We start from the raw sequence: 22861 nt of genomic DNA on the forward strand, positions 1-22861 counted from the left end.
TGGGACTAGAATCTGGTCCCTGAACATATGATGCAATGTTTTTACGTCTAGATGTTTCACTTGCACCCTTTTAGATATATTTTCTCTTTTCTTCATTATCGAACTTATTTGAGATAATTTAATAATTATCTTTCTTCTAATTTGGCCCTCAGAAAGCCAGCCACTGATTTTCTCAAAGGCACACAGACAATGTAGTATCAGAATTTCTCATGATGGAATAAGTGGAAAACTATTTGTCATATTACTTGTCATAAAGAGAGAAGACCAGTGGCTGGAACATCTTCACATTTTCACAAGTCTAAATAAAGCTGGTCTTTGCTATGTCTCAAAAGGATTCACTGCAGAATGTGAGCAGAAAGAAGCGTCTGTCTTACTGAAACATGGGAATTGCTGGCATCACATAGACTTTTTCCAACCAGCTACAAAATCTAAGAAGAGAAAATTATATAGGTCTACTGAACCGTATCCCTTAAAAGAAGTCATTTTAATGTTAACAAGATTTGAGATCCCAAGTCATCAGAGTGTTGCAATTGGCAAAAGAGTACTTGAGGCACAGTCTCAAATTACACACACTTACCCCAAATTCCACAGAAGAATTAAATAAAAAAGTGAAAGCCTATAAAGTTGTTTATGCAGACCTAATCCTGAGGTATGCAAATTTATTGACATGTAGGCCAAAACAATGGGCTCTGATCGTCTTCCTGAGTCTCAGCTGGCAGACAGTGTTCTGTACAGATATCAGGGGACCAGCTCTTTCTCTGAATTCCTAGCCAGGTCTTCCTGAGTCTCAGTTGGCAGACAGTGTTCTGTCCAGATATCAGAGGGCCAGCTCTTTCTCTGAATTCCTAGCCAGGTCAGTCTCTGTTTCTCTCATGTGCCCCAATGTGAGAGGTCAAGCAAAGTTATCATGTTCCCATGTGAAACTAATGCTGATATAAGTGGTTCAATTCAAAAGACAAAGGCCCAAACATCTTTACTCTGCCTGTCTGTTACCCACCCTCTGTGGTTTAAAGGAATCTGTCTCTCCTGGTGCCCCTTGTTTCCTGAGCAGCCATTTTTGAATCATGTGGATGGTCCCCCCACTCCATGTCCTCACCGTCTCCCACCACAATTGATTGGATCAGTGATGGCAACCTGATCCACAGGCTGGCCAACATGGAGAAACAAACACACCAACAATTGGCTTAGCCAATTAGATTCCCAGTTTGGAAAACTGAATGGGAATCAAAGAAAGAAAGAGTCATTATAAAGCAGAAAAGCTACAGTAACATGGATGGACCTTGACGGTATTATGCTAAGTGAAATAAGTCAGATGGAGAAAGACAATTACCATATGACTTCACTTATATGTAGAAGATAAACAAACAAACAGGTACGGAGAACAGATTGGTGGTTACCAGAGGAAAAGAGGGCGGGGGAAGGCGAAAGGGGTACAAGGGCACATATGTACGGTGATGGATGGCAACTAGACTTTTGGTAGTGAACATAATGCAGTCTATACAGAAGTCGAAATATAATGATGTACAACTGAAATTTATATAATGTTATGAATCAGTATGACCTCAATAAAAAAAAAGAAAAGCTAGAATACTCCAGAAAAGTAGAGAGCAACTGAGCATTGCTAATGGCAGAACACCAGAACAAAAGTCTTTAAGTTCCTGTTTATAGGCATTTAGAGCCTCCTTCAATCCAGAAATACCCTCCTTCCCTAACATTGAACCCTTGCATTTTTTAGATTTCATCCATTTTTCACTCTATGAGTGTTCTTACAGTAAACTTTCCTTTGTTTGAACTAGCTTGAATGGTTCTCTCTCCCTTCCAAACCAAAGAGCCCTGACTAAGACAATGACAAGAAAGATACCTCACAAAATTCATCTCATTATCCTATGGCTAAACTCTGACTCTGAGAGTGAGCCCTGCAGTTCTTGAAGTTATCCTGTGCTCAGATCAGAGCCCTTAGAACTCCCCAGAGAGATCTCTGTGTCCTCTTCTCAGCCTCTTGCTGATTCTTACCATTTGCCCCTTATTCTTGCATTACAGACTATGGAGTAAGTCTGTCTCTCTTATACTCACCTGACATGAGAACTGGTCTTCATTGCTCTGCCTGATCTGAATCTGTGACATGCCAGATTGGACACCCAGTCCTATAACTGTTTTTACTTTAGCTTTGATCCTTTGTTGCTTTAGCATGAAAAAAACTTAGTTTTCCAGTATATTCTCAGACATCAGAGACAGAGATGATTAAAAATAGTTTTTTATAGGCCTCATCCCAGAGATTTTGAGCTTATGCCTGAGATGGAGCCCAGAAATCTACATTTTATCTAGCTCTCAGGTGTTGTTGATACAAGTGATTATTAAACCAACTTTGAGAAACACGACTCTGGAGAACTTGATCCCAAATCCAGTAGTAAGCTAATGAATCTAACATGATCTCTGGGGAGCATTTAAAATGATCTCTTTTGGAGTCACACCAAAGAAGAGGATATTCTGATTCAATCACTCTAAAGAAGAGGATGGAATCATGCTAATTGACCTAAAAAACTGAATGGAATAGCAAAACATATACTCGTTGGACTGTTTACACCAGGTAGAGTTTCTTTTGGTGTATCTCAGAGTGTGGACCATTTGCATCAGAATCAGCTGCTGTGCTTGTCGCATGCGGAATTGCACCTTTCTATATATAATGGTCATAGTTTCTGGCAGAAGGTGGGGAATCTACTCATTTGAAAAGCTGTTCAGGTGAGACTTATGTGTTCCTGCCTTTCCCTTCTTCTAATCACTGATCATCATCCAAGCATAAGCATTAGTATTTTGCAGATTGTTCACAAATTTTAAAATACATTGCTTGGCCATGTGAAAACCATTAGAACTGAATTAAGCTTTCTCATTATGTGGGGTATAATTCACGATGTATCCACCTGGATCCTCAGAAAAGTTTCCATTTAAATGCCCTTGTCAACGTGAATAACGTGTAAGTGGCCCTCTCTGGTTTGGAAGGATACTTTAGTCTTTCACAAGAGTCTCTTAGAAGTATATAAATTTATTGTGTCACGGTGGCTCCCTCTTCTTCTGCCTGGTGTTTGGGCAGAACACTTGGTGTTGACACCTGGTGTGTTGGTGAACAAAGCCCAAAAATGTCACTGGGCAGGAGTGCGAGTAGAGTACTTCCTCAGAGAAGATTATACTTGGTCAAATATTGCCAATGTTTCCTTTTTAAACTATTTTAGGGGAACAAACAGCACAAATTGTCTATCAGATTTTCACAAATTACAAATGACCTCACCTTCCAAAGAACATATAATTCATATGACACTAATTTTACACTGTATGTATCACCCCCAAATAAATTTTCCTCTGTGTTCCTCCCTTCCAAGAAGCTCCAAAACCTACCCAAAGATAGCAGAAGGAAAGAAATAATAAAGATTAGAGCAGCAGTAAATTAAATAGACAACAAAAAAAAAATAGAAAAAAATCAATGAAACTGAGTTGTTTTTTTAAAAAGACAATATCAACAAACCCTGAGTGGGCCGGCCCCATGGCTTAGCGGTTAAGTGCGTGCGCTCCGCTGCTGGCGGCCCGGGTTCGGATCCCGGGTGCGCACCGACGCACTGCTTCTCCGGCCATGCTGAGGCCTCGTCCCACATACGGCAACTAGAAGGATGTGCAGCTATGACATACAACTATCTACTGGGGCTTTGGGGGAAAAATAAATAAATAAATATAATTATTAAAAAAAAACCCCTGAGTTAGACTGATCAAGAAAAAAAGAGAGAAGACTCAAATAAATAAAATCATAAATGAAAGAGGAGACATTATAACTGATGCCACAGAAATAAAAAAGATCATAAGGGACTATTATGAATAACTGTACACAAAAAATTGGACAACTTAGAAGAATGGGTGAATTCCTAGAAGGATACAACCTTCCTAGACTGACTGAAGAAATAGAAAGCCTGAACAGACCAATAACAAATAAAGAGATTGAATTAGTAATCCAAAACTTCCCAACAAAGAAAAGCTCAGGACCAGAGGGCTTCACAGATGAACTTTGCCAAACATTTAAAGAAGAATTAATGTCAATTCTTTTTAAAGTTTTCCAAAAAATAGAAGAGGGAACACTTCCAAACTCATTTTATCAGGCCAGTGTCACCCCAATACCAAAGCTAGACAAAGACACCACAAGAAAAGAAAACCACAGGCTAATATCTGTGATGAACATAGATGGAAAAACCCTCAACAAACTGTTAGCAAACTTAATTCAACAGCACATTAAAAGGATCATACATGTGACCAACTGGGATTTATTCCTGGAAAGCAAGGATGGTTCAACACAGGCAAATTGATACTGTAAATGTGATACACCACATGAACAGAATGAAGAATAAAAATTGTGTCATCATTTTAATACATGCAGAAAAAGCATGTGACAAAACTCAACATCCATTTATAATAAAATCTCTCAACAAAGAAGGATATCTTGCCATTGGTGACAACATGGATGAACCTGGAGGACATTATGCTAAGTGAGATAAGCCAAGCACAAAAGGACAAAACTGCATGATACCACTAAGGAGGAATCTAAAATAGTCAAACTGATAGTAACAGAGGGTAGAACGGTGGTTGCCAGAGGCTGGGATGGGGGAAACGGGGAGGTGTTAGTCAAAGGGTACTAAGTTTCAATAATGCAAGGTGAAAAAATCCTAGAGATCTACTGTACAACATAGTGACTATGGTTAACAATACTGTATTGTATTCTTAAAATCTTGCTGGGGCCGGCCCAATGGCATAGTGGTTAAGTTTGTGTGCTCCTTTTGGCCGCTCGGGGTTCATGAGTTTGGATCCCTGGTGCACACCTACACACTGCTCATCAGGCCATGCTGTGGTGGCGTCCCACATAAAAAATAGAGGAAGATGGGCACAGATGTTAGCTCAGTGACAATCTTCCTCAAGCAAAAAGAGGAAGATTGGCAACAGATATTAGCTCAGGGCCACTCTTCCTCACACACACAAAAAAAATTTGCTAAGAGGGTAGATCTTATGTTCTTATCACATGTGAAAAATAATAATAAATAAAGAGTGCAGGAAGAAACTTTTGGAGGTGATGGATATGTTAATGGCATAGATTGTGGTGATGATTTCATGGGTGTATACTTATCTCCAAACACATCACATTGTATATATTAAATACGTACAGCTTTTGGTATGTCAATCATATGTCAAAAAAAGTGGTTTAACAAATAAAATAAAGTAAAATGTGGAAAAAACAAAAGAAACCAGAGTCTTTAACTCTGAAAAACCTTACTAATTGACTGTTATGAGTTTGTTATTAATTAACATTCATCACTATGGTTTGAAAAACATGATTTTGTTATACTATAATGTGAGAATAAATTTTTCCCTTGGTCACAGCAATTTTTTTCTCCATGATTAAGAAAAATATAACAGAAAGGTGAATGATAAGGAAAGAATTACGAGATGTTTGAGGAAGGGGAGCAAACCAAAAAAATTGTGTGTACCATACAATTTTTACTTAGGGTAAATATGCTAATTGTAAGTATGTATTTCATAGTCTTTTTTTCTTAGTTTTCACCAGAGTTCCTCTCCTGGAGAGAAGTTTCTTTATGTATAAAACCAACATGAGATCATAGATATGTGGTCATGGTCTGGAAAGAGAATACAGTGACCGGGATCAGTAGTGAGAGAGGGGAGGAGAGCAGCATGGATCACAGAAAAAGGGAACAGAGTACCATGGCAGGCAACTAGAACCCAAGGAGAAATGTTATTCAGTGAGAAATTCCCACTGTTAGGATGGCAGAAGGACACTTAAGAATGGGAAAGTAATATTATATTCAAAGTGTTCGTGTTTGTGAGAGGCATAACCCCTCCCATATCCCAAATTTTCATTAAAGTCTATTACCATTCGCCATTTGTGCAGGGCCCCACAGGGTGAGCCATGATATGGAAAAAGAACAGTATTTGAGCACAAGGCAAGATAATGTTCAAACTCAATTGATTTAGCGCAAGCAGGAACTCAGGACCAAGGGACTCCAAGAACCATAACCCTCCTCTCTTTCAAGGAATCCCTGGAGAGAACAGGAGGGAAGTTGAGTCTCTTAATGCACATGTGATTGAGCTAATTTCATTTGAATCTTAAACTTAAGGTGGTATCAGGGGCTCAGTTTTCTCTGGGGATTATCAGTTTCCTTCTCCTTTTCCCCATGCTCCATGTTTCCAAATCTCATTCCTCTCTTCTCATACCCTCCATCTAAGAATTTCTGTATAAAAATTTACAAATTTGATATTTGGTACATATCTCAATAATGGGCACAGTATTCAGTAAAACCTCATTTAACCAGGTCCCAGGTAACCAGCAATTTCAATTCACTTTGATTTTCTACATTTAACAGTAGGAGGAAGAGGATACTCAAAATTAAAGCTATAAAAGCCAAAGATTTGATTAGAAAAGCAATTCGTCCTACTATATGCAGTACACTGTGCAAAACACTAGGGAAACAGTCTTGAATGTGATAGATCTGATTTCTAGACATGTGAAGTTCACCGGCCATTCCAGAAACACTCGTGCTGTTTTGTACATCTTCAAACTTGGGATTATAACCAATATAGCCAAGGTTCTCCATCAACAAAACAATTCACTTCATATCTACTAAGACAGAAAAGTAGGTGAATGCATTTAACTCAGAGAAAGCAAAAAAAAAAAAAAAAGAAAAAGCTTTAAAGGCCAAATCTCAACTCTAACATACCAATTCTCAAGCATTCTTTAATTGGAGTTTTACAGAAGAAATATTTTTAATATTTATTAGAATTGTGAAGAAAAGATAATAATTTGACGGTGTTTCAAATTACTTCTAAGACTGGCTACTTAATTTGTGGGACCCAGTGCAAAAGGAAAATGCAGGGCCCTTGTTAAAGAATTCTTAAGAATTTTAAAGACAGGGACAGTAGAGCATTAAGACAAGCACAGAGCCCTTCTAACCATGGGGCTCCGTGCAAATGCAAAAGTCTCCTGCCCATGAAGCCAGCCCTGTCTCTAAGCTTACAATTCACTTAATTTGTTCTAGAATTTTATTTGATATTTGACAAAGCTAACACCTAATAGAAGGGAAAATATAGCTGTAACCAAGAAAGCAAGTAAACAAATTTTATCACAGTATCACCTAAGAAACTGCTATGGAAACTTACATTATAATATTTAAAAAAGTGTTTTCAGTTAATATTTACAACTGTTAATTACTAAAAAATTTAAAAAATCAGATTAATAATACATTTCATGGATATGTAGGACTTAAGGTTTAAAGGGTAATCAATCTGCAGATAGGTACTTTAAAGAAGGAAGAAATCATCAAATTTTCCCTTAAATGCAAATGAACCTAAGATATTTTACTTTCAATTGAAAAAAGGAAAATTATTTAGGAAATGGAAGTTTATCAGATAAGATTTTTAACCGTCAGAAGCCATCCTGTAAGATGAAATGCTTTTTAACAAGCAAGGTTCCTTAATTAATTATGGGCAATTTACTTTCTAATCAGATGTAAGTAATTGCACAAAAATAGGAAATAAGTTATGTTTGAGTTCTTACATTTTCTCATTTTAATTAGTGCCTATTATGCGGTTTGCCCCAGTTAGCCCTCCCATAAATAATTTATTTCCTACTCCTCAGACCTTCAGTTTCTTCATCTCAAAAATGAGAAGTTTCAGCTAATTGAGCTCTGAATGCTTTCCCAGACTCAATTAAATCCAGCATTTCTTATTGGCAACACACTGCCTATAAATTCCCGTGCAGGGTACTACAGAATATAAAAAAGAATAAGCCACGGTTCCTGACCGCAGACAGTTTAGAGTCCAGAAGGTAGTCAATAATTATAATGGAAGACAGTTCCAAAATTCTAAATCTTTAGTTCTAACAAAAAATGTTACCAAAGAAACACAGAAACTTTTAAGGTTTGGATATGACATAAAATTAATGGACTGGGAACACGTAACACAAATCAGCCTCCTTAAACATTAGATGTAGGTGCTAGAGGCCTGAGTGAGTTTTTATGCTACCTTATAGCCAGTATTTGGGGTGTTATGCTGACTTGCCACCCACACAAATGCCCAGTGTAATATTTACCTTACAAGTGTTCTTCCTCCTTATTAGGATGTGTTGATTGAACGTATAACATGGACGCGATGTCAGACCACGTTTATCTTCGTCACTGACTATTGCAGTAAAGTGACCATAAGGCAAAATTTTAACTTCCTTAATCCTCTTGTTTTGTATCCTGGAAAATTTTATTTGGTCAGCAGCCTTTTCAACATTACATGGCTTTTATCTCACGTATTTGGTCCAGCTGATTGAATTACGGTTATAGTACATCATTCATCTTTTAGTAAACAATGAAATTCAGGAAGATTAAAAAGTGGCAGCTTGAAATAGAGCATAAAATACAACCAAAGTAACAGAAATTGAATTAATGTGGCTTTAACATGATTTTCAAAGGTCTCCAGTCTGGAGTTTGGGCCCAATTTCCTGGCTGGTTTAAAATGAGACCAAGGATCTTAAATGATGTGCCTGAGGAGAGGCCACGAGTCAGTGGCTGAACTAGCTGGGCCTGTGAGCAGAGAGGCCGCAATAGATAGTAAGCATTATAAGTTTTGAACTCCAAAATAATCAACAGTACAATTTTCATTAATAAAAAATGTGCTTACTTGATTTTAAGACTTGAAATGGTACCTCCCCAGTTATCAACATGGAAAATGCTGTAATATTGGATGTTATAGGTTGGGATCCCAGGGAAACACACGGGATGGAGATTTGCAAGAACATGGCTTATTGTGGGGTGTCTTCAGGAACAATACCTATAAGGGAGCGAGGGAGGCAGGATTGGGCAGGGGTTGAAGTTGAACTGTGATGCATTTGCAACAAAGGCCTCAGCTACTCCCTCAGGGAGCCCTGAGGCTGATTTGGTTCTTTAGTTACATCCCGAATTGAAGCAAAGAGGCTAGGCCTTTCTATTCTGAGGAGGTCCTCAGCTTAGGGCAGTCAGCAGGCAACATCCTGACAGGTGGAGGTATGGGTGCCTTGGTCCTGTAGAGAGGATCTGGCCTCTGCACCTTAGCATCCACTAGAGTTCACCCCTTGCATCACTGGGATCCACTTGCTTTACTCCATCTGAGAAGAGCTCCTCCAGGCTTCTAGATGGTCTCTTTTCCAGGGAAAACTTACATAAAGAAGGTTAGCAGAATGAACTACAGCCTCCATGATTACAGCTAGTCTCAGAGCTGCAACTACTGCTTACCATTTCCTTGCTCAACTACCCATTCTGGATTACTCTCACCCTCAGCTAGAACCTCTGTTAGTCTAGGGGGCTTACCTGAGGGGGTGACCCTGACTCTTATCCCTGAGTTTTAGAGTTCCATGACCTAAAAAATATGACCTCTGCACTTGTCCATGTACCGTCATAAGTGTATAGTTGACAATCTGGCTTCTGCACCTGTTCATTTACAACCGAAATTGAGAGAAGCAAGAGACCCCCTAGTGAATCAGCCGGGTGCCAAATACATTCTTCCCTGTCCCCATCATGTACCAACAGCCCTACTGATCTTTAGGGTCCATTAGCCCTGCTAGGATGGTGCTTCCTCCTTGCCTATCTGGTGGTCTCGGTACAAGGAAGCAAAAGCGCCCAGGAAGCAACGTGCTCTGTTCCCTTATGAAAGCCTCTCCCTCTCAGAATCTGATCCTTTGAACCAGTAGAGCCTTGCAGAAAAGGGAAGCACAAATTCCCCCAGTGCATCTCTGCAATTGATGGTAAACATAGCACAGAGAGTGCACAAGAGTGAGGGTTAGGATATGGATTATTACTATATAATAATATTATATTAGTAGTACTATAGGGTAAGACTGGGAGAAAATTTAAAATGATTATTGTAGAAATTCAGGCAAAAACTGGTAAGGACCTAAAGTAAGGCAGCAGCAATGAAGAAGAAAGATCAGCATCTGAAACATTAGAAATATGGCATGAGCGAGATAAAGGTAAGGAGGGTCCTAAGGGAGAACAAGAAATCTCAGCTGGTCCCCATGATTGCAGCCTAGGTTCCTGCTAATGAGGATTGAGGATACAGGAGAAAGAGCAAGTTTGGTTCTTTATTTGGTTTGTTTTCAAGGTGCCACAGGAGACAATATTTTAGGGTCCTACACTGACCAATCAGTGATATTGAGAGGAGCCCCCTGATTACTTATTTGCTAGTTTCAAGCTGCAGGTCTCCTTTAAATGAACTACACATGGAAGTTAGCTGTGCTCTTTGAATTCTGGAAACTGTAACAAGCATAACTTTATATCTTTTGAGTGTTTTATATAGATTACACTCTTACAGAAATTAGTAATTTAAAGTAAAATTGATATATCAGCCCTGTGATGATGACTCCCAAATCTGTATCTCCACCCTGATTTTTCCAACTGTATATTCCAGACTATCTGCTGGACACTTTCACATGGAAATCACGCCAGCCTCTCAGACTCAGCACATCCAAATTCAATTAAGCCCCACCTCTGCCAGTTTTCCCTCATCTTTCAAGCCAGCATCAGCTCCTGGAACCTCTATTTCTGATAAAAGAATCACCATCCACTCAGCTGGATTCGCAAACTACAGCCCACAGGCCAAATTCAGCCAACTGCCTGTTTCTGTTAATAAAGTTTTATTGTGACACAGCCACACTAATTCATTTATATGTTGTCTATGGCTGCTTTTGTGCCACAGTGGCAGAGTTGAGTAGTTGTGACAGAGACTTTATGGCCCACAAAGCCAAAAGTATTTATTATCTGAACCTTGACAGAACAAGTTGGCAGACACCTGCTGCTCTAAGTCAGCCAGGATCAAATCTCAGAGGCGTGTTAGACCCACTGCCTGCTTTTTCTCACCTCATCTTCTCCCTGTCCTTTAAATGTTGCTACTACGGATGTCTCTCACTCTTCTCTCTCTGCTCTCACCGAGTCTAACATATCTCAGCACTCGGCAGATCCTTCTCTTATTCTCTTACAGCAATGCCTTTCCAGACCTGCTGGCTTCCATTTGTACCCTTGGTGATGTGAGAAACTAGAAAGAGTCCCTCAGTCTGTTGTCTGTCTGTTTGGAAGGAAGGAGAAACAGGGTTGGGGGGAAGGCAGTCAGGGAAAGCTTCACAGAAGAAAGAAATAATTCAGCTGATAAAAGATAAATAGGGGGGCCGGCCCAGTGGCATGGTGGTTAAATTCACATGTTCCACTTCGGTGGCCTGGGGTTTGTGGGTTAGGATCCCAGGCACAGACCTACACACCGCTCATTAAGCCATGCTGTGGCGCTGTCCCATATATAAAATAGAGGAAGATGGGCACAGATGTTAGCTCAGGGCCAGTCTTCCTCAGCAAAAAGAGGAATATTGGCAATGGATATTAGCGTATGGCCAATCTCCCTCACCAAAAAAAAAAAAAAAAAAAAAAAAAGATAAATAGGCATTTTTCAGAGAAAAAAAGGACTGAGGGGAGGTAGCTAGAGATGTGTAGGTGGGGATACTGCATGACTTTAAAGAAGGCATGAGAAAACCAAGTGTGTTTGGGGAACAGCAAATAGCTTGGTATGGTGGGAATGTAGTGTGTGTACAGAGGAAAAAAGGAAAATGTGGGCATAAGAAGATAATGAGCCTAGAGACAGAGAAGCCCATTCTAGAACCTTTGTACAAGCTATTATCTCCGCCTATTGTCAGTGCCAGCTCGCCCTCACCATTCTAGGCCCAGCTATGACACCATCTCTGGTTTCTCCCAATCAGGTCTTCCCTCTTTCCTCTGGACTCCTATAATAATGCATCATCGTAACTTCTTCTATTTATCACTTGCTAATTTGAGTGGCAGTATAGCAGAATAGGAGCCCAATATAAGTGGATGTGATGAACTATTAGTAGGTAATAATCTTCCATTTACTGCCCAATTGACAGTCAGGAGTTCCCTCTTTTTCCTAGGCCGTGGCTTTCTCATTTATAGCGTGGTAGCACCTTGGAAGCACTTGAGACTTCTGTAAACTGTAAAGTGCTGAAGAAATGAAAACTAACATTTGTTTGGTTCTTGGCAGAGATTTATAGCTTGAGGAAACACCTGATGTCCTACACGTTTTGAGAGTAGAAAACCATTTGTTTACTTATTTATGTCCCTCACCGGACTATAAGATAACCTGAGGTCAGACAGCAACCATGTCTTGTGCATTTTTACACTGTCAGCACATAAAAAGTGTTCACTACTTGTTTATAAAATTAAATTGTCTCATTGAAGTGGACATAAAATCTGATCAAAATAGCACTGATGATTTGTAACCTATGCACTAAAATTTATGGCTCAGCTCATATTATCCCTCTCTAAATAATCACCTTAGAATATTTAAGTCTTTTCGATATTCAAGGTGTCAAAAGAAAATTTAGAGTTCCACTTGATACGAATATTTTATTGAGCAAAACTCGATAAACCTGAAACTAGTATGAAGCTCAGAAGCATGCTGTTATGGGAGGGCTTATAAAGTGAAAATGAGGAAGTTATTTAACCTTTACAATGACTGGTTATTACAAGGGGGGTTTCCAGAGGGCAAAGGATTCATTAAAAGTGATTATCTTATACCATTTTAAGAAGATGACTTAAGTTTTATTTATGATTACCAGAGGCATTCACAAGAAATAACCTAAGTTTCATTTACATTCATGAAATAAGCTAGACTAAGTTTTGCTTATATGGCTTAACTAGTTTTGCCTGCTAGGGAGATCTTCAAGCCTGGCCTCCAATTTATTTTATTTTAACGAAGGATATTAAACAATATTCGAGGTGACATTAAATTATGTACTCATTGATCAAAATGATTGTGAAACTTTTCTTTGGAGTCACTTTAAGGATGTGGCATCTCAAATCAAAACTATAATGAGATATCACCTCACGCCCATCAGATTGGCTATAATTAACAAGACAGGAAACAACATGTGTTGGAGAGGATGTGGAGAGAAGGGAACTCTCATACATTGCTGGTGGGAGTGCAAACTGGTGCAGCCACTATGGAAAACAGTATGGAGATTCCTCAAAAAGTTAAGGATAGGACTACCATATGATCCAGCTATTCCACTGCTGGGTATTTATCCACAGAACTTGAAAACACTAATGCATAAAGATACATGCACCCCTGTGTTCATTGCAGTGTTATTCACAATAGCCAAGACTTGGAAGCAACCTAAGGGCCCATCAAGGGACGAATGGATAAAGAAGATGTGGTATATACACAATGGAATACTACTCAGCCATAAGAAACGATGAAATCCAGCCATTTGTGACAACATGGATGGACATTGAGGGTATTATGCAAAGTGAAATATGTTAGAGGGAGAAGGTCAAATACCGTGTGATTTCCCTCATTAAGTAGTAGTTAATAACAACAACAAACAAACACATAGAGACAGAGATTGGATTGGTGGTTACCAGAGGGGAAGGGGGGAGGGAGGAGGGCGAAAGGGATAATTCGGCACATGTGTGAGGTGATGGGTTGTAATTAGTATTTGGGTGGTGAACATGATGTGGTCTATGCAGAAATAGAAGTATAATGACGCACACCTGAAATTTATACAATGTTATAAACCAATGTGACTGCAATAAACAAAAAATTAAAAAAAAAAAGAAGGATGTGGCATCTTTTTATAAGACTGTCCTGAGTGTTGGAAAATATTCATTCTTTGAGGATGAACTTATCCAAAATTATTATGAGCCAAGTATAATAATAATTTAGTTAGAAATGACATTTTAGAATGAAATATTGAAAATTGTTACTTTTTACAAGCTTACTTGAAAGGCAAGTCCATAAGAGGAAGTACAGATACATTGGAGCAACAGAAACAACATTGGAATAAGCATCTGTTTTGAAGAGTTCAGCCTTCTTTGGAAGCCTAAATACCATCTTTGTAAAAATCCAATCCATTCCATTATAGTCATTCATCTTTCTGCTAACAGATACGTAATCCATCATGGCCTGCTCTGACTGGCACAATTGACTGAGTTGGGAGTCGTTGAGCATAGAATTTTGTTGTGTGTGTGAGGAAGATCAGCCCTGAGCTAACATCTGCCAATCCTCCTCTTTTTGCTGAGGAAGACTGGCCCTGGGCTAACATCCATGCCCATATTCCTCCACTTTATATGGGACGCCGCCACAGCGTGGCTTGACAAGCAGTGCGTCGGTGCACGCCCGGGATCCGAACCAGCAAACCCCGGGCCATGGCAGCAGAGCGCGCGCACTTAAGCACTTGCACCACCCGGCCGCCCAGAGCATAGAAATTTTGATAAAGAATCTATTCTACCATTACAGAACTTTCAGATCAGTTGAAATTAGGCAAATATTATTGGCCTTTGTTTCTAATAGTTGTTACAACAGAGTTTATTGTGGTAAATTAATGTGTCTGTGCTTATTTCTCAGATCAAATTCTCCATCAGGATTCCCATGAGATCTAATAACAATTTGAGAGTGTTCACACCTTAATTTCTCTATCTATAACTAGAAATCTTTGACATATCTCTCCACGCTTTCAATTCTTCCTGATTTTTTCCTACTTGCCCAATCCTGACTTCTGTCTAGAGCCATACTATTCAACATAGTAGTATAGTAGATAGAATAATGTTCCTCCCCAAAGAGGTCCATGTCCTAATCCCCAGAACCTGTGACTACATTACTTTAGATGGCAAAGGGGACTTTGCAGATGTGATTAAGAACCTTGAGATGGGGAGATTATCCTGGGTAATCCAGGTGAGTCCATTGTAATCATAAAGGTCCTTATATGAGAAAGAGGAAGGCAGGAGAGTTAGAATCAGAGGAGGAAAGGTGACAATAGAAGCAGAGGACAGAACGATGCAGTGATTAGCCAAAGAATGTGGGCAGCCCCTAGAAGCTGGGAAAGGAAAGGAACAGGTTATCCTCTAGAGTCTCTAGAAGAAACGCACCTCTGTCAATACCTAGATTTTAGTCCCATAGGACCCATTTTGGACCGCTGACTTCCAGAACTGTAAGATAATAAATTTACATTGTTTTAAACCACTAAGTTTGCAGTAATTTGTTACCACAACAATCGGAAATTAAATCAGGTAGCCACTAGTTTCATATGGCTATTTAAATTTAAATGAATTAAATTTTAAAAATTTAAAATAAAACTTCTCATTCTAGCTATATTTCAAGTCCTCAGTAGCAACTTGTAACTAGTGGCTACCATATTGGACAGCAGATTATACTAATCAATATTTCCATCATTGCAGAAAGTTCTATCAAATGGCATTAGATTGTGTTGTCACAGAGGGCTCTTTGACATATCCCAGATATCCTACTACCATAGTAGATTTAATAAAGCTAAACTAAACCCCTCTCTTTAATTCCCAACTTTCTTGTCAATAGCAGTGGCCCACAGGATTATCCAAAGCAACAGATGTGATCTTGGCTCAAAAATTTAGTTGATACAATTGTTTCAAGAATCAAATGGCTGCCCCCAGATAAGGGAAGGGAGAAACAGTCCCACTACAAGTCCTGCTATTTATTAGTGTCCTCTGCATGGAAGGCATGTTATAGAATCATAAAGAATGTTCAAGTGGGGTGGAATTGTAGACATCCCATGAGGAACTTCTCCTAACTCTAAGTTCAAAGTATTTCTTTTATTTTCTCTACTTCTTATAAGAGTTAGGTTGTGTGTTTATTTTTATGCTGACAGTGTTTTCATACCAGAACTGCATTTTGTTTATTAGTGATGTCTTCCATTTCTTGATATCTTAAGACTGAAGAGAGGCATGTTGGAATTATCTAATTATGTTGAGTATAATAAAAACTGGAATAATAAATTCTAGAATTATTTTCCACTGGATCCTACAAGAAAGGAACCTCTGTTGTATTGGATCCTGTCACAGTTTAAAAAGTAGCTAACTGAGAAGCATTTCAGTAGATAGAAACCAGCTAAATTTTATTCTCATTCAGTATGTTTCTGCCACAGGAGACTTTCTCCATACATTAAATATAAACCAGGTGGAATCACTGTCTTAAAAAGAATCAGATGGTCAAATGCATGCCCAAAGACTCAGTTCAACATGATGTGCTAATCAATGGGAAATGTTTTTTAAAAGGTCATAAAATATCTGAGTAAGACAATTATATGAAAAAAGTGTGAAAAAGCACATGATAAGCATTATTAATATGACATATGCCCAACACAAACATGACTAAGGAGACCATTACTTTAGGAATGTGCTCCTGGCATATCTATTTTCTTATAGGTAGCTCACTGCCTTGTGATCTTTAAAATTTTCCTTAGAAAGACTGTCACTTAAATAGTATTTTCAAGTGGAATTTCCTGGGCCATTACCACATATTTTTCCCACAATAAATTCATAGTGTTTTCTTTGATTTTAACAAATTCTTCTTTTGATGGTAATAAATTCATAGTTTTTTCTTTTGATGGTCATTTGCATGTTTGTCTTCAAATCTGTTCCTTGTACTCTCTTAGCTCCCACAGGGACTATTACTTTCTCTGTTCCCCAGGCTCTCTTGCTTTCCAACTAAGTTGGGCTAATCAGAGGCTGTGGCAGGAGACTGGAGTGTAGTAGGAGGGAAAAAGCCACAGTATTTCTCTACCTCTCTTTTCTTCAGGTGACAAATCTACCAGTGGCTGTATCTTTTCCATCTCCATGGATCCAGGCACCTTGTGTGTTCCATGACTCCTGAATCATGGTAATAGTTTCCCTTTTATGCTTAATGAGGTTTGAGTGTGTTTTTATTACCAGTTATCACAATGACCTCCTAGGCACTTCTTTAATTTTTTTCATCACTTAACAACACTCCATTGTAACCTCAGATACTCACCTTCTTCAGCAGGAAGAGATTTCTCATTCTCCAGGCCTTATAGTAAATGACAAGAGGACAAGTCCACTCACCTTAGAGATATCAGTTACTGTCTTTCTATAATAAACTTCTTTCTAACTTTCAACTAAAAAAAAACAAGTTGTTTCAGTCTCTCAAGTATCCTTATCTCTTGTGATTCTCCATTGACTCTTCATGGGACCATTGGGGAAAATATATTAGAATTTATAATAGAGCTGAGGAATAAAAATTAAAAGTCACTAAATAAACTTGGTATAGGTCAGATAAGTGGAGATAAATTCCTAACCTCTTGAAGAGAACCATAAAAAGCAACATTTTCAATACTTTTTTTGTTTATATGTATCTAGGAGCTATTGGTACCTGGTGAAGATCAGTCACCTTCAATAACCGTTTTACAAATATCAGCCATGGAACTCTGCCAAAATGTCTTCACCTTCAAAAGTTGATGACTGAGTTTTAGGGATACTTTTTCAAGGCCCAGGCGGGGCCTAAAGATTCCTAAATATTCATATGCAGATTCCTAAATATTGTGAGGCAAAGCAGAAGTCAAAGGTGGTTCCTTAGAACTAGGTACGTATCTTCTGATGATATGATAAAAGAGATAACTGGGAGCGGGGCTGAAGAGAGGAAAGACTTAGGCAGAGCTGAAGGATACTAATTAAAAGGACAGGAAAATGCCTTCCAATTCTGGCTGTTCATGGACTATCTCATTTTAAATCTAGCCCTCCACTGAGAACAACTAGAAATATGAATAAAATATTTGAAAAAAAATTTGTTTGAAGGCATTAAAGAGATACCAAAGCACCAAGGACTTCAAAGGCCATGATTCTAGAAAGAAGTTCAGAGAAAAAGATGAACTTTTCTTTTTCATCTAGAAGAAGAACAGATGAAACATCTAGTTCTGCTTTTCATTTCAAGGGACATCAGCATCTTTTTCATCTCTATGGATCCAGTTACCCTGTGTGTTTCAGGAGATACCCCTGAATCATTGTAATATGTTCTCTTTTATGCTTTGACATGTATTTGACAATTTATAAGTAGAACTAAGAGCCCAACAAGTGGGTCAGAGTTTGTAGCAATCTCAAGGGATAAAGAGAAAAAAATAAAGATCAAGGTCTGCCAAAGAGAAGCCCTGGCAAATACTCCAGATTTTCAGTTGGGACTCCTGAGTAGCAAAATCCCGATAGCAAAGGAAACTGACCAACCTTCAAGAAGGCTGAAACCCAGCTCCTTGTTAGCTCAGTTTACAAACAGAGGAAGTGATCTGCCCTAATCTAATTTTCTGCAGGAAGCAACGGTAAATCTCCTTTGGACAAAAATAATGTTATCCAGAACTTCTAATCATCTTTCAATTTTTAATACATGATGTTCAATGTTCACTCAATTACTAGGCATACGGCAAGGCAAAGACAAAAGATCTAAAACCAAGAGAAAAAAAACAAATAACGGAAAAACTACTACAGATGGATAATTTCACCTGAAAACCAGAATCTATTAGAAAAAAAGACTCAAATTGAAATACTAGAACTGAAAAATATAAGAACTAAATATATTGTTTTTAACAGATTATCAGACACAGTTAGGAGAGGATTTTCAAACTGTTTTCAAACTGGGAAGAAAATATTCAGACTAAAGTACAGAGAGAAAAAATGATGAAAATATAGAAAACTATTTAAGAGACATATGTGATACAGTGAGAAGATATTATGTAATAAGAGTTCCAGTAAAAGAAGATAGAGAGAATGGGTAGAAGCAATACTAGAAGAGATAATGACCAACAATTTTCTAAAATTAGTGAAGGGTGTCAAGCCACAGATCCAAGAAATGCTACAAACAATAAGAAAGATATAAATAAAATCCGCCTAGGAACATCATAGTAAAATTACTTAAAATCAAAGATATATAATCGAGTCAATTGGATATTCAAATGCAAAAAAAGATTGTTAACCTTATTTGATACAATGTATGGGAAAATACCTTCTCTTATAGTCTTTTGTTTCTTATGATGGTGTCTGAGTAGAGTTCTTATTTTTAATGCAGTCTAATTTATCAATCCTCTATAGTTAGTGTTTTTTGTATTCTGTTTAAGAAAACTTTTGTTATTTCATGGTCATGAAGATATTCTCCTACATTATCTTAAAAGCTTTAAAGAACTAAAATTAAGTACAAATCTAAGAATTCTGTTTGTTAGCATGCACTAGAAAAGGAGAAGAAAGGCAAGCCACTGAGGAATTGATGACGGGAATCTGCAGACCTGGCCTAACTAAGGTGGGGCTGGTAACAGAAAGACACTGCCAGATATGTCACAGGACGGTTAAACTCTCAAGAATGTTTTGAGAATTAAAAAGTAACAAATTGGTTTTTTTTATAACCTTACCCAGTCTGCTCAAGGGCAAAGTGCCAGGACTGACCATTTTCCTAGTTATAAGCTTATCAGTTTACCTCAAAAAACGTAAAAGCAAAATTCACTGTTCCCAACTGTCCCTGTAAGGTTGGCAGAGACTCTGTTTGCCCTGAATTGCAGTTAGACTTCTCCCTCCATCCAGTCTGGCTTTATTCCCTTTCCCTTCACAGGCATTGATCCTTAACAAACATCTTCTGCCCTCATTTATATCTCAGTGGCTAATTCTGGAGAATCTGCCCTTCAACATCAGATTACTCCTCCTACCCAAAAACCATAGTGAAAACAAAACTTACTGTTCTCAAACTGCAAATCTCTTCTTTTCTCTCTTGTTATAAGTCTAGTTTTTGCCTTAGTTTGTTAATAACAGTCTAATGACAGCTTTCACTTGTATATATGTGAGTAAAGTATTTCTACGTCAATGCTAATTAAAAATCCAGGAATTGTTCTTTGACACTACAGATTTGGAGAAAATAAAACACATACATAAAGAACCCTAACAAATCTATAGAAGAAATATTTAATGCAAAAGAAAATAGGCAAAATATTGATTAGGCACTTCACAAAATAGTATAGCAAAGGTCAAAAAATATGAAAAAGTTCTCAAATCATTGTCATCAGTATAAATTAAAACTACAACTGGAATCAACTAAATGTCCATCAACAATAGAATGATAATATATTTTACCTATCAATGGAATACTGCAGCATTGAAAATAAATGAATGAAAGCTGCACAAAAACGGTATGAATGCATCTCTTAAGTATAATGTTGAGCAAAAATTTAGACATAAAATAATACATACTGTATGTTGTGCCCTAAACTATACACCCGTCACCCTCCAAATTCATATGTTGAAGCCCTAAGTCCAAATGTGACTGTATTTGGAGATAGGGCCTTTAGAGAGGTAACTAAGATTAAATGAAGTCATAAAGGTGGGACCCTAATCCAACAGGACTGGTGTCCTCATAAGAGGAGGAAGAGACCAGGAGTGTGTGCACACACAATAAAAGACCCTGTGAGGGCACAGTGAGAAGGTAGCTGTCTACAAACCAGGAAGAGAGTCCTCACCAGAAACCAACCATGCCAATGCCTTGATCTTGGGCTTTCAGCCTCAGAGCTGTGAGAAAATAAATTTCTGTTATTTAAGCCACCCATTTTGTGATATTCTGTTATGGTAGCCTGAGTAGACTAAGACGGTTCCATTTATATATAAAGTATTTTTAAAAACCCCTAATTTATGAAATTGGAACGCCTTTCAAGGAAGGGAGTTTGTAATGACTAAGAGAAGGCAAGAAGGGGACTTCTGGGGTGCCGCTAGTGTTCTATTTCTTGATCTTAGAGGTGAATACATGAGTGTTATTGTTATGAAAATTTATGGAACTTTAGACTTACAGTATGTGTAGTTCATTGAATATTATACATCAATTTAAAATTTATTTAAAAAATACACAGGAAAAATCAGACTCATCAAGGAAGGGTAAGTGATGGATACCTGAGAGGTTCAAGGGGACCAGATAAAATAAAGCCTTCCAATCCATATTTCCTCATGGGAAATGATACAAAACAGGTTTTCTGCATTCCTTTTCTCATCCCTTTTCCCTCCTCTTATTCCTCAGAGAGTACATTCCTTTAGGAGAATCTGGAGAAGCAGCTGTCAGTGGGGCTGGCTTATAAAAGGATGAGACAGGCAAAGGCAGTGGGCCAGCTAAAGGTTGCAAGTCAAATGGATGTTTTTTGGAACCTAATCATGTTTCCAAAAATAATTTGCAAGACTGCAAGACTGAGCTTATACAGATACTGTCCAGCCTGGTTTAACGAACAGCGGCCTTTAAATAATTTCTCAATAAAAACTTATCTTAAGAAAGTACAAACTAAGAATCTATCATCACTTTGGATTCTACATGCCTTGTATATTTTTTGCGTTTGATAAAACTCTGGGAAAAAACTTCATCATTTTTTTTATCCTGAATAGGTTTCAGGAAGTTTTGGCAAGAATTCTCCCAGATCAGGCAAAAAATGGCATTTGGATTTGAATAAACGTATATTCTGGCTTCAGGAGAGCATCTGCTCTTGCCCACACCTTCAGCACTTCCCCACATTCAATCCTAAAAATTGACTCCCTCTAAAGCATCATTAAGCAATATATATTTTACTGAAGATTTGGAAAAATATTTGGGGAGAGCAGTTTTGTGTTAAACACCACAGAGAAAGCATTCAATAAACATCCCATTCAAAGTATCTTTTCTGCACTCAGGCCTTTTTGGCTTCAAACCCATCCAAAGTCTTTTCACATGGATCCTTTCCCTCATTTTCCGGGCTAAATCCTTTCTGCTCCACAGTCTTCCAAAAGTCCAACCCCAGCCAGCCAACCCTCCCAGTGCATACACAGCCCACTGAGAAAGGTAGTCCAATCTTTGCCCTCCATTTCTTTCTTAGCAATCCTGTGGCCGTGACCAGCCTTCCATACCCCACTGGAACTTTGAGTGATAAATTTTTGTCCAAAGCATTTCATGTATAAGCAGAAAAGTGAGAAACATCCTTTGCACGCTTGCTCTGAACAACAAAAATTAGAATCAGGATTCCTTGAGCCCTTAATTTCTCAGTGCTACACATTCCCCAGAAATTTGAACATTTGTGGAATACTCCGGGACACTTAAAAATTGTGGTGATATGATAATACAAGGTGGTATTATTCTTCCATCTTGCTCCCATGATTCTGAATAGCAGAATCATGATTCTGAACCATGCAGAAAAGCAGTGAGGACCTAGCTTATAACTGTTGGCCATGGTTAACAGCATAACATGTGCATACTGTACAGACAAAAGAATCTCCTTTTCATATGGCATGTATCAAAGAAATATCCCCTTCACAATTTGTGTCATTTCTTTGTGATGACTCCCAAACAAAACAGTGACCAAGATGATAAATGCTTTTACTTTGGATAGATCAAAATGCCCTGTGACAGAACTACTCTGGTCAAATGCAGCGCAGAGCGATCCACATGCTGCTGTGTGAAAACTGCCATCCTTGGAGAAGTGTCAATACCTGGGTTTCTGTCACTTAACCTGTTTTGAAGATTTGGACTGGTTGTATCGCTTTCTTTGGTTCTATCTATGTACTAATTCATTATAACATCAACATTTATTTTCACTTATTGAATCAAATGCACATTTGGCCTTGGTCTGTCATTTCAACCATCTATCCATCTAGTCATATATTAAAAAAATGATTATTGACTAGCTAATATTTGCAAGGCATCTTGTAATACAGGGTTTATAAAGATAAATAAGGTAATTCTCCATCTTCATTAAGTTCTCATTTAATCAAGGAAGCTATACACAGAAAACACAACCAAACAAACAACTACAGATAATAAAGGCAAAGTAGAAAAGGAGAGGTTCTTTATTGCCTGAGGGAAGAAGGAGAGCCAGAATGATCTTTTCAAAAAGCGAATCTGATCATGTCTGTTTTCTACTTAAATACCTCTAAGGGCTCCCCATCACATTCAGAATAAAAAACAAAATTGAACATTTCAAACCAATCTCCAGTTTTTC

The sequence above is a fragment of the Ceratotherium simum genome, chromosome 18 (assembly GCF_057802395.1).
Source record: "Ceratotherium simum simum isolate JZ-2026a chromosome 18, ASM5780239v1, whole genome shotgun sequence".
Taxonomy (NCBI): domain Eukaryota; kingdom Metazoa; phylum Chordata; class Mammalia; order Perissodactyla; family Rhinocerotidae; genus Ceratotherium; species Ceratotherium simum.